The sequence below is a fragment of the Lactuca serriola genome, chromosome 4, assembly GCF_051521515.1.
Source record: "Lactuca serriola cultivar US96UC23 chromosome 4, Lser_US96UC23_V15, whole genome shotgun sequence".
In the NCBI taxonomy this organism is placed as follows: domain Eukaryota; kingdom Viridiplantae; phylum Streptophyta; class Magnoliopsida; order Asterales; family Asteraceae; genus Lactuca; species Lactuca serriola.
The window spans coordinates 121169910-121184589 of record NC_136411.1 but is presented as its reverse complement, the minus strand read 5'-3'; positions in this window follow the sequence as shown (position 1 = coordinate 121184589).

The window sequence follows — 14680 nt, the reverse complement described above, 5'->3', positions numbered from 1 at the left end:
AAGGTTTCAATTGGGAAAGAGTTGTTTTGCTATAATTAAAAGAGAGGAAATTATACTTCATCTCAAATCTAAAAGCTTAGATTGAGGTTTTAATCATATTTAGTCAAGGATATATATATATATATATATATATATATATATATATATATATATATATATATATATATATATGAATTTCATGTTGGAATGGCTCAACATAAGGAAATTCTGTATTTGGGTCCATTATTTGCGTTCTCAAATTCGATTATGATTACGACATCCCTTTTCATAATCTGAATTATGAGAACTTGGCAAATTGAAATGCAAATGTTATAGCAAAATACTAGTTTAGCCTTTATGTGAGACATCATGAATCGTGTCCCATATGCTTCGGATATAGGATTGATTACATGTGCTATATTCATCCTCTCTAAAATTTTCCAAATGCTTGGGGCATTAAGAAGGGAAAAGGTCTAGAATTGGATATGACTAAAAGGATTAAACAATTGTCAAGGACAATCTAAGGCTTACCAAAGATTGGTTGCCCAAGGACAGTTGGAAGTATAGTGATAATTCTGGAAGGACCATATTGACATAATCTATAAGGAGGCAACTCTTGTTCAGAAGTGATAGTCAAAATGGAATCTGGAAATGTTTCAAAGTTAGAAATTATTCAATTTGTGTAAGATTAGGAAACTTAATGCAAGAAGGATGTTTCCAAGGAGTTGATCTCCTTTGGAATGCTCTGTAATGGTTGTTGTCAAGTCTTTCTGACTTTGTGCATAATCATTTCAAGAGGATCAATGCATATAAGTTTAGAGTCTAACAGATTTTAGTAAATGACATGAATTTAGAATTCTTGCATTTGCAGTAAGGATTTGGGACTGTGAAAAGAGGATCATTGGAGTTATGTTCAATTGATCTATTTCACAAAGTAAAGATCATAGACAAACATAGTATGCATACTTGGTGTATGGCATGACTAGTGTTTAGAAAACATAGTGTACATGCTTGGAGCATGGGACAACTATTGTTTTAAATTCAAGAATAAAGTTGATAGTTGAAACAGTATACAATGAATAATGTGTAATCATATGGTGATAAATAAAAGGTGTTTTATTTATGTTCATAGGTTTTGATACCATATTGGATTCAATTATTATTGTGTTTCACTTTGCATGTTTTAACTTCCTAAATAACTAGGTCATTGTTCTGGATGACTAAGTTATTTAAACCATTCACAGTCGGTCATATGTTGGAAGTAGATATGAATTAAGACTGTCATGGGTTGGCTTGTAGAGGTATAAGATGTTGGACAAAGGGCTACAACACTCATGAGTGCTCATAAGTTCTGAGTATTGGATTCAACTCGCGCTCATTGGAATCACTTCATGGATTTTATCACGAGTGATCATGAGACGATAATATCTTATATTCTTCAAAGCTAGAGATATGAGTTGTTACTATGAGTTGGTTGTACATTGATTGCACGAAAATGCATTCGGTAACTCGATGTTATAAAACGTGCCTTTGTGGATGATTCAAAAAGTAGTAGAACAAGCCATATGAGTCGAATTTTATCCATTCCTTTTACCTTCGGGATAAAAGCGATATCTGTGGACCCCTTGATGATTTGGTGACGACAAATGTAAGTGCTCGGCCGGGCCTGGACTGATTTGATTTGTTCAATTAGTCAGTCGTCATAAATCGGAAATCCGGAAACAACAAAAGGATAGAGAGAATGATTATAATCCATGTCTGAGTCCATATGATATCTAGAATGGAGGAATATATGATCCCTTATCTAATGGACAAGTCATTGACATAGGTCAGAGTTCATCTACAAGGTCAGAGTTCGAAAGAAGCTTTTGAGAGCTACGATTGCCAGTCGGTTCTTGAAGTCATACACAATAATATTTTTAGTCTTATCCAAGTGGGAGACTATTGGATTAATGTCTAAGTCCATAACTATAATTAGTAAGACTTGACCCGACTCGACATGGTCCATTTGGGTTGCATGGCATCATGCATTTGGATAGACTATAATGAGAGAAATAACACTTCAGGTTTGTTAATATATTATAAGTTCTAATATATTAATAAGGTTATTTAATTAGTATTAATCAAAAATTAATTTGGAATTAACTAAGTGATCAAAAGTAGACTAAATTAAATATATGGATTGATTATGTAAATAATTCATTCTTATATATGTGGGCTTGTGATCCAAGATTTCTTATGTTGGACTAAGTTCATGGGGTGAACCATGGATACTCCATGGAGGTTAAAATCCATGGAGCATAAGGAATGGGTAAAGTTATGATTTACATAGTGTAACCCTAATAGCATATAAAAGAATCCCATGGCTCAAGAAATCGGCCACTATGTGTGTGAGAGTGATAGGGATAGCCGATTTTCATGAAGTGTGGAATTCTCTCAAATTTTTCCAAGTGCATATGATGTTGTGTGAACCATTTGAGGTGTCACACTTGGGGCACTAGGCACTCAAGCTTCATGAAGACATTCTACATCAAAGAGGTATGTAATTCTAACTTGTTATATTTCATGTGAATCAAAGTTTTAGTATGCTAGTTAGTATAATACCTATGATGTTCATATTTGCATGTATAATAGAGAAAACATAGATCCAAGGTATTTAGGGTTGCATGTACACTTAGGAGTGTTAGAATGCTTAAAACCCAACATAAGCTATTACCCCTAACAACATATGAAGGGTGTCATCTCATCAACAACGAATTCTAGGAGCTCTAAGCTACAATTTTTACTAAAGGTTTGGTATCAATTATTCGTTTATCTCTGACATCATATAGAACATGAGATATAGATCACGATAATTCTCATTTAGAGTTCAACTTTGAGTAAGGCCTTAGATGTCTAACTATCAATGAGTAAGAGGAACAAATCACCTCTTGACTACACACACCCATCAGTGTAGTTCATGTTATACCCAAAGATGGCCCTTATGACTGTGATTTATGGAACAATGTTAAACCATGTCAAAACACAACAATTTCTACACTTCATGTCCCAAATATGTATCTCAGTTCTAAAAATACAAAGATACAACCTTGATTAACACAACACTCTTGACTATGATCCATAAAGTTGGTAGCAGCTCTTGCTGTTTCCATCTCCATGAAAATCAACCAATGATCTCATATTAGTCTTACCTCATAGATGTTCCCACAACTATGAATGACTATAGAAATTTTGAATAACCTAGTTATTCAAGGATTTAAACAATCTAATATAGAGCACAACAATTATTCAATGAAAGACTCATATCCAATATATATCAATTCATTCCAATATATGTTGGTTACTTTGTTCTAATATGCAAATACTAAATTTCAATCAAATACATCTACTTATATCAACAAGGCCCTATAGCACCATCTTGAATTTCATGCTTTAGCTAATGAAGAATCTTTGTTAAGTAGATTTGACCAACTTAATTTGTATAAACTGTGTGAATAGAAAAATTTTCAGTTATATATATATATATATATATATATATGTGTGTGTGTGTGTGTGTGTGTGTGTGTGTATGTAACTCATATATAGAGAAAACTATTGAGTATGTATCAGATTCTTAAATATGAGTTAGATGCCAATACTTGTGTAATGGGATTTTACCCACAGTAATAATGAACTATTCATTATGCATATTTGTATGTGGATCTCCAAACCACAATGTACTATAACATTGATGTGTAACTGTAATTAAAATCAGTACGGAATCGCTTTTCATGTAACTTTATCTTCATTCATAATGAGGACATGCCAGATTGTGATTGAGTGTCATCTCAATCTATTTGGAAGTTTAGTACATGTATATCATCTTTAACCATATCTTTCTTTCAAATACTCCATATTTTAGGAATATTTCTCTAGTTCTTGCAAGTACTTTAGAATGCTCCTATAAGTCGCACAATGACTTGTTCTCAGACTATACTGGTATCATTCGATATGCTCTAAGTATACGACTTATTTGGCCTTTATGTGTAATTATGACATATATGATTAATCCAATAACAACAACATATGATATACAATCATACTATCTAGTTCAAAAACATTTTCACTCAGATTTTTCTCAAAATCATGTCATGTGGTATTCGACAAGATATCTCTTTTTATACTCCTTTATCTTAAGCTCTTTCAGATCCTTGATAATTAAATCAATTTTACTTAATCCTTTAAGTTGTCATGATCTATCTATATAGATATTTATTCCAAGAATTAGTATGTCGACTACATATAAGACTAGGAATGTTATTGCGCTCCCACTAGCTTTGTAAAAAACACAAGAATTTTCTTGATTTTTGATTAAATCACACTATGTAATTACGTGATAAGAAAGAAGATTGTTACTTTGTGACGTTAGCTTAAATCTTGAAAATATTTTCATTCATGTATGTTTTCTCCTCTGAAAAATCACTTTCTCTTTATATTCATAATATATTGAGGAAGATTATCAAGCCCATACTTGATAATCATACATGAATGCATCTCTATGTGTTTTATTAGTTTCTGGTCGACTATTGAGCAAATTCAATAACAGTTGAAAACTTGCTAGTTTCAAACTATGATTCATTTAGCTTATGGTTCTTTAGCTCTTAAAATTCGATATTCTTCACACTTAGAAAAAAACCTTCTAAGGACTTGTCTTATGGAACACAGTTAGTAAATGCTAGAGTGGTTAAGCTTATTGTCTGACATAAGCTCTATAACTCCATACATTTTAGGTAAGGATAAACCATTACATCCTTAGTCTAATGAAAGTATGGTTGGAATATATATATATATATATATATATATATATATATATATATATGTTGCAATGAGCATAATTCCAAAAATTCATAAAGTAAATAGTTCTTTTAAAAACATCATATATTAGACGAAAAGGTCTATTTTTATCCTCTTCAAAAACTTGTATTATTGACATTCAGCTAGTAGCCGGGTGAACTTATCCCACTAGAGAATACAAAGGCTACCTCGAACATAAAAAAGATAGATCCAAGTAACGAGGCGATCCAGTGCCACAAGAACCATACTAATGATGAGGGAGTGTTTTTGAAAAAATGAGTTGTGAATAGATTCCACATCTCCTAAGATGTGCCACATAGACTTTGTTTACAAAAATAATTTTATTTATCAAAACAAAAGATTAATGATGCTCTCATTAACTTGTATTTTAATCTTCACTATGTAAAAATTTGAGCAAATCAAAAGTTTCAACAATAACGAATAAAAATCATCAGTGAAACTGATTAAGTATCTCTCACCGTATCTTTTCATGGATTGAAAAGATTACATATAACACTTATGTATAATCCTTAGAAAATCCTTTTGTTCTTTAACTACTATTAGATAAAGTCACTTGCGAATCATCTTCCCATATAAAATAAGATCACATATATCAAATGAATTAAGCTCATTTTCCTTCAAAAATTCCATCATTTTGAAGTTGGTATATGTGTTTCATATTTATATAGTCATGACATAGACAAGTTTCAATCAAATACCATTTAATTATTTAGGTGTTATGATTAGAACTATCAATTTAACGAAAGATTAGAGATTTACTTCATAAATGGCATTATGAGAAAATATTCTTTAATATAGAATACATCGTTTCAGAACATGAATGAGAACATCCATCAAATGATAAGTAAATCTAAGTTTATTCATAAATTTACAATTGTTACATGTCCATATAAGAATAGATGCAAAACATTTATTGTTTAAATAAAGACTGTAACATCACTTGTTATATCTTCAGCACGAAATGCCATTCGTTTGTATTCAGTTGGTTATTTCTTCCATTCATCAGCACATAATATCAATTATTAATGCCACCTGAAGTATAACATACTCAAGTGAATGATGGAAAACTAAAATAGTTCTATCATATAGATATTTGAAGTCTTGATCAAGTCAGACTTCCTTGAGCTCGATGAGATTAGAGGAGTAGTTCATCTTTCAATGTCTAGTTTCTTCCACGATAGAAACAATATTAATCATTTAGATCATTTCTTGATTTCTAGGTTTATGTTGTATATCCATTAACTGAACTATAAGTCTATTTGAGTACAGAATCTCTTTGACTTCCTTTATTCAATTCTTGAATAGACTTGAAGCACTTTCTACTGTTCTGATTGAATATCTTCTTTACTTGATGAGACAACTAATATTTTTCATAATTATCCAAGAATTTCTGCAAGTCAAGGTTGATTACTCCAGTATGATGCGAGACACATCAATATCATCACAATAATGCTTTTATCAAAGTATCATGATCAGACTGACTGGTTTGCAAAGGTTATTCAGGTAAGGGATCTTTCAGTATATATAATTTCTATTTATCCAATATGATTACTCTAGTATGATGTAAGACACATCAATATCATCTCAATAATACTTATATCAAAGTATCAAGATCAAAGTGACTGCTTTGTAGAGGTTGTTAAGGAATGAGATCTTTCAGTATATATAATTTCTATTTATCCTTAAGGTAGAACCTCAAGATATTATACCGGTTATAGAAATTATAGTCATGAAATGTTATTGTCTCTTGAAACTCGACAAGAGAGAGGTTTTGCACGACGAAAGAATGTTAATAATTATTTACAAAATTTAACATCGTTTCATTTAGTATTTTCAATATTTAGTCTATAAAAATTAATACCTTTTATTGTTTCTTAAAACATTAATTTCCTAATGTCTAGAATCCAAGTAGTGTAACAAGTACATGGTTAGGCGATCTTTATCCTGTAAACTTAATCAAACTCGGTAGGTAGTGATTACCAATTGCATATGATATATAACTCCAACATTATGGGATCCTAAACAAGTATTGCTTAACTTGGCATGTTTATCTCATTTATGCCTCAGACCTCTCATTGTTAGGTGACCTTGATCACATAAGATTCCGATCAAGTCATCCTACTTGAAACAACTTGTAGTATTGTAACAAAGTAGTGAGAAACAAAAACCACAAAACTACCCCGGACATCATAGGAAAATCCTAATGACCAGGTGACACTGTGATAGTAAGACCATACAAATGAAAACGAGTGTTTTTTTAAAAAGGAAGACAATAAATTGCATTTTTAGAAAAGGTTTTATATATGTTTTACTATTATAGTTTATAAAAACATGGTCTCATTAGTATTGCATGCATTAAACAATTCATGTACCCTTTTGTAATATTCATATCACTTATTATGAGGTTCTTTAGGTGTCAAGTAAAACTTCATTTTTGCTTTCCATTAACCTCGATGAATCATAAACTAAAATTCGGTATTTTAAAGATTAGTCGTAGATCGGTTTTAAGAACCGATAATAGTCGTAATGAAACTTTATTTTATACTTAAGACTTGGAGTTTTGGATGACTTATAAAATCACTATTTTAATTCTTCTTTTAACAATAAAAAGATTATGACTTCATCAATTTGTAGAATAAACTTATTTTATTTTATAAACTCAATTTTATGTATCTTATGATAAAAGTCATATTTTGATAAACCAAAACTTGAATGATGATACTTATGTTTTAAATCTCATTTGACATGCATAAAAATATAAACATGTTGCGTTATACTTAAAACACCAATTCATATATTAAGTTTCGACGCAAAAAAATAAAAATAATCACTAGTTTTATTATTTGTTGTTATAATGCTATAATGATATTTTAATCTTTTTATAAAAACTCTTTATTTATTACAAATACATGGAGTTTATATAATGTTTAAACACCTTTTAAACCATTTCAAATATTTTAAAGTAGGGTATTTGTATGTTTTACAATAAAACTATTTTCAACAAAAAAAAAACGATTTTAACTGGTAAATCGGTAATCGGTAAAAACGTTTTTATAAATATTCATTTATAAACATCTTATCTTATCTTTTAAATATTTTTCACTCAAACTCCAAGTGATATTATCTTATGTTAAAATGTTGTTTGACATATAAAACTCATTTTCATACATAAAACATAACATATAATAACATAAAAATAAACATCAAATGCGCGCATTTTAACGTGTATAAACCAAGTCATATCTAATAAAAAAATTTGTGTGTCATCAGAAGAATTATAAAGTCTTTTTTTAAAAATTACTTAATGGACACTTCAAAAGGTCTTCAAGCTCCCAGTTGCCGAGTCAATTCTTGCTTTTAAAATGACTTCAAATCTTCATGTTGTGAAAGTTGCAACACTGAAACCATTAACACTATAATTAAGCCCATAACAAAATGTAGAAGCTTATGGTTGGGATTATGGTCTTAAATGGTTAAGTCATCTTCAAGGAGGTCATTTCTTCATTTTATTACATTTAATAAGGAAATACAACTAGTCTAACTAATTTTTTTTACAACAAATCAACAAATGAAAAAAAAATACTTATTTATCAATTATATCTTATGAATAAATAAATATCAACCATAAACAACACAAATGTCCAAATAGCTTGTATATACACAACAACAAATTAAATATAATACAAGCAACTTTATTTTTTCCAAGACAACTTTTATCTAACTAAACTGCATGAAAAATAGTTATATATAAAAATAAACAATTTTAAAAAAGAAGTAGCCAAAGAAGACAAATATGGATTTTTTCTTAAAAAGAAGAAATCCATGCGTTTTTTACAAAAACCAAAGGTTATCAAACATTAAAAATCATTCTAACATATAAAATGTGTCTCTGATACCACTGATGAGTTTTGATACAAAATATAAGTTAGTTTTTCATAGACCGACAACGGAAGTCTTTAGAAATAACAAGTTTATTTTTAGTTTATAACAAAACATAACCATCAAGGATCCATTTATTGAAGTTAGATTGAAATAAAAACAACCAAGAAGTTTTTAGAATGACAACCTTTGAAGCCTTTGAACCCACTTGGTGTTGGGGTGTTGATGAAGATATCAAAATCAAAGAGTATGATTTCTCTATGTGTATACACCATCAAGAGTAAGGTACTCTTAATGCTAGTTCCTTCTTGTATTCTTGAGTGTCTCAAGCCTTTAAGTGCTTAAATCAAATAAGCAGTAAAGGAGACAACTCAAGGAAGCTTTACACACCAATGTAAAGCACCAAATGTGTGAGAGCACTTCATGCTTATGATTTTAAAGAGAATGAAGGGAAGAAAATAAGACCAAAAACTAGCTAGGTTTTCATGCAAAGATTCCCCTTTTATATCCCATGCAAGGTAAGGGCTTTAAATTAAAATACTATTAAGTATTTGTAGCCTTTAGAAGCATAGGGAGACATAGCATAGAGTTTGACAAGCAACCTCCATATTTTTTTATTAAATTCGACCATACCTCTCAAAAAGAGGATTGATTCTTTAATTTTTATAACCTCTAAGTTTATAAAATATAAAATTTCTCTTTAGGTAAAAGACAAAAGAATCCAACTAGTCCAAAAGGTTGGTCATGACTTATTAATTCATACCATATAAAATAATGGCAAGTTATACTATCTTACAATTATAATTAAAAAAAATAATTATTACCTTATTAAAATACAAGAATTAATGTTATTTATTAATAATCATATTAATAATAAATATAGAAAATGTGTCAACTTGATAAAGGTGTGACCCTATAGGATCATATATTATTAGCAATGTCACTCAATAATGATTCTTGTGCATATTGATTCAATAGTATGACCCTATAGGGTCACACCTTATAGTGAGTTACTAATTATTGATTATTTATTTAAGAGATGTGATTATTAATAAATATAATCAACACATGTACTTAATTGGAAAATCATTATTTTATGTAAATAATATTTTTTTTTGACAACTAATTGAGAACTACTTTTTCTATTAAATAATAATAAAAGTGAATAAAACCTATTTATATTTATATATTATGAATATATATGTTATGTAAAAATTATTTAGACACTTCGAGTAATCCTCTAGTTGGTATATAACAAGTTAGTTAGGAGCTTGAGTGTAAAAAGAACAAACTATCCCCTCATCCTTGAGATGTTGTGAATCACTTCATGGAGTGGGTTGGATGGTTTGTTTAAATTGATTTAGCTCAACAGTTTCTTACAATATCATGCTTATTGTTGGGATTCAAAGATTTTCTAGGTTGTGTTTGAGTTCGGATGCAAAATGTATTTTTAGAGTTATTTTTATTATCTTTCACTTGTATATGGGAACAACTTTGTCTGTGTTCGTATTTTTTTGTATACTTAGGATTCATAGTTTATGTTAGCTTTTTTTGACATCTGTGTTTCCGTAGGTATCCTGATCTCACTGGTTAAAGCCTAATTGACTCCTTTGTAGTTGGTATATAAGGGTTGTTCGTTAGTGGTAGAGAGTATCATTTGGGAGGTTCCTTACTTCATTGTAATCGTATACCATTTACTCTCTAAATGAAAAACTAAATCTTATTTATATCTTCGTGTTCATCCAATTATGTCATGTCTTTCATGATTTGACCATCCTAGAATCTATCGATCCTCAATTGGTATCAAAGCGGGAATTTACTAAGCGTGATTACAAATCTCAAATTGATATGAATTTCGTTGTTCATATTACTTGTTTTGATTTGAAATCCATGTTAGCTCATTGAATTGATTCTTAGTTAAATTTGTTTAAAATCATGGAAAAAGACGATTCTCACTCCGTTTCTTTCAACTTACCATGAAGTATCAGATCTACTACCAGGATTCCAATTTTGTATTTAGAGGATTATGAAGTTTAGGTTATACACGTCAAAGATTACATTACTAGAATTGAAAATGAAGGTTCAAGCATTTGGCATGCTATCACCATTAGCCCTCAACAATGTTCAAAAGATACTAAACCAATTCTTACCTCAGACTGATTTGTTAGAATTTTTTTATTAATTCCAAAGATTTAGTTGTAGATGAGAACAAGAGACTTCAAAACAAAATACATGCTAAAAGATATCTTCGATGCGCTCTTCCACCAGATAAATTTAGATTCGTTGGTTCATTAGATATTGTACATGATATATGGAAAAGAATGAAGGAATTGTAGTTAGGAGATGAAGATCAAAAAAATTCAATTCAAACAACTCTTCTTTTAAAATTTAGATCTTTCAAACATAAGCCGAATTAAAATCTTGATCAATTTACTAAGAAATATAATCATCTGTTGAGTAGTTTATTGAAATAAAAGAGGGAAGATATTGAGTAGAAAGTAACTTTCATGAATGAATTAAGATCAGAATTGAAAATGATTGTTTTATTGGTAAAGCTCATGAACAATTCAAAATTTACTCTGTGGCTCGAATGATTGGTATTCTTAAATCACAAGAAACTAAAGTAACGAGTGAGGTGAAGCCAATTTCAAATGTTAGACTCTAGCACTTTTTACAAAAGAAGAAAATACAAAATGAAAGAAGGCCAAAGTGATTGCCGAAGATTTCGATTCAGATGCTATTAATGATGAGTTTACTAGTGAGGAGAAGGATTTGATGTTTAGAATCCTTAAGAAAAGTTTCAAGAAAAACTTCTCAAAGTTAAAAAACAACAACCTTGGAAGAAATGATAAAGGAGGAAACAGTTTCAAAGGATGAAAGATTTGAGAAAATAAAAAATGATGGATACAAGGTTTATCAAAGAGAAGATGAGAAGAAAGAAAAGAAGTTGGTTGGAGATTTAGGATTTGATTGTAACTATTGTAATGAAAAAAATCATTTTGAAAAAGAGTGCATTTTAAGTGAAAGAAAACGAGATTAAAGAGAAGGAAAAGAATGAAGCCTATTATGTCTGGAAATTAAAGATCTTCGCAAGTTGAAGCTCACTAGAAAATCACTAATAGTTGAAGAGGATTACAATGATAGCGAAAACATAGAGGTGTGGTCAACGAATTTGGATGATGATGAAATTCGTAGGCCAACACATGGAGCCTGCTATGCCGCAAACATGGAGGAGAAAGCAAGTAGTAGAAGGTGTTTTATGGTTCAAAATGTAAGTTCGAGGAGTCAAGGGTATTTCACTGATGATGGTGTGAGTTTGGACATGAGTATGTCTAGCAAAACTGTTAGTGAGCATGTGGAGGTTAGCAAAAAGGTAATCAACAAGGTACAATTTATGAGTTTATCTAAAGTTTGAAATGGATTCGCATAAGAGTTTCTAATCTTGATGAAAATCTTAGTAGAGTTATTGTTAGACATGAGGAGAAAAGAATAAGGATTGAGGATTTGGAAGTTGAACTAGATAGAGTTAGGGATGATGTTATTATGTTAATACAAGATAATATAATTGTAATGCAACAAAGAAATATTTGTTGTCAATTAGCTCGTCGCCTCTAATAATAACATCTCACAACTTTATTTGAACTATGATATTGTAAAAGAGATGCATAGAAAGATGTTTCCCTTATATGAATTTCAAGAAGAGGAAATAGAGGTTAAGTATTACAAACATGAATCTTTAGTTTCATCTGATGGATCTTTGAGATATTCATATAGGGCTGGATTAGAAAAGATTAAGGAATATTTGAAATCAAAAGAAAATGTGAATCCATGATGAAATATGTGTTAACAGAAGAAGACAAATAACAAATCATAAATAATTCGATTGCTAAATGAAACTTGTTGTGTAAGAAATTGATTTCAGATGAAAATCATGATTCTACGATTGATTCTGAATTTGATGAAAACGAAATGAGTGAAACTTCAGTTGAGGATGAAATTGATTGTTCTACTTTGGTTAAACTGGTAAAACTCAAATTAATTTGAGACATTTCTTTGAAAATGGAAGTGTAACAAATTTGAATGAAAAAGGCAATTGTTTTTTCCAAAAGTCAAACGTACACCAAAGCAAATATTTGTTATGAAACGTCTGGACAAATCGGACATTAATGATGCTTCTTATGAGAATCATATTTGGTCTATATCTATAGATAACAGTGATTAAATTGTTGAGAAAAAAGAGGTTTAATCCCTGAATGATATTGAGATAAGTGCATAATTAATGGATCTTTTAATTAAGCTCAATAATAACTAGATTGCGGAATAGTAAGGAAGAGATATAACAACAAGTTTACTTTAAAATATATGCAAGTAAATAATAATTTGGTTGAATCGTAACAAGTCTTGCATTCAAGACGAGGTTAGAAAGTGATGAACAACTAAATATGAAAGATAATCTTGATAAAAAAGATTTTTATATTAATATAATGATTACACAAAAAAGATATCAGAAGTGGAGAGCCTTAATAGATTGATGAAGAAGATCATTTATTTACAAGACAAAACAATACACATTAAATTATAAAATAAGAGTAGCTTGGATGACCCTATTTCCCATGACTGATTTGTTTAGTCTACTAAGAAATGTCAGTATAAAGTTGATCATTGTTTTATTACTGAAAAGACTAAATAGAATCTTTATACCCAGGTAGACTTTTCCTCTCCGGTATAGCTCAAGAACTATTGTTACATAAAGTGACCCTCTAAACTTATCCGCAATCATATTTCTGTCTACCGCAGTTCATGCTACTACCGCAATGATGAGTGCCTACTGCAGTTACGTTGAACGCATAGTGAACTGCAACTTCCACTACCATAGTGAAGACCTTTTGTTACGTCAACTGACTTAGCATGTTAGCTTTAGTTTATCCAGTGAACCTTGTATTATCACATAAGTTAATAGTTTTATTATTGTTTATTCAGGATGTAACTTTTTGAGACTCTATAAATAGAGTTCTCGTCTTCATGTAATATTACCACTTCTGACCACTTCAAAAAGTTCATTCTGAACTTTCACTCTAAAATACCAAGATCATTCTCTCTTATCTCTATTATATCTTATCTAATACTCAAGATCCTCTTCACCTTAAACTAATCACATATACTAACTTGTGTTTGAATGCAAACCTCATTATGAATCAGTTTGGTGTATACTTGATATAACTTGTTGTCATTTACATTTCCTTTACTTTTCAACACTTTATAATTCCGCAAGTAACTATCTAACAACTCTAACTTATTATTGTTAAGCTTACATGATCCTTTAAGATTAAATTATTCCACAACTATTATCTTGTACTAACATTTGTTCAAGTGTTTCTCAAAAGTTTTTCTCTCAATAATTGGTATCAGAGCCAAAGTGGTTGCTTTTTAAACAAAACTCTGATTTTGAAAAGCCTTCTATACCACTAGAGCTCATTCTTAAAAAAAACAACAAAAAAGGGAAATTTGGCACAAGCTTTATCATTGAACGTTTCCAACAATGTCGGAGGCTCGAACATAGCTCCAATACTTGTTGCAAATGAATACCACTATGGGTCCCAAAGAATGGAAATGTATCTTAAGAGGCTTGGAAGAGATGTGTGGAGATCTGTGGAAGAAGGACCTCATGTCCATGTTCTTACTTCTGTTCAAGCAGATGGTACTCAAGCAAGACTAGGTGGAGGTCCGGTTTAGGGATGTCAAAAACCGTCGCGGGACCCCAATACCGTACGGGAGTAATTTTAAAAAAAAATTCGGGAGCGGGAGTGGGAGCGGGAGCGGGGGCGATATTAACCCCCAGTTATTTTCGGGACCGGGGTCGGGAGTGAGTATTTCCGTCCCGTACTCCCGCGGGGGCCACGTTATATTTATATAAAAATATATTTATTTAATATAAAATAGAAATGGGTTATGGGGGAAACTGATTTTA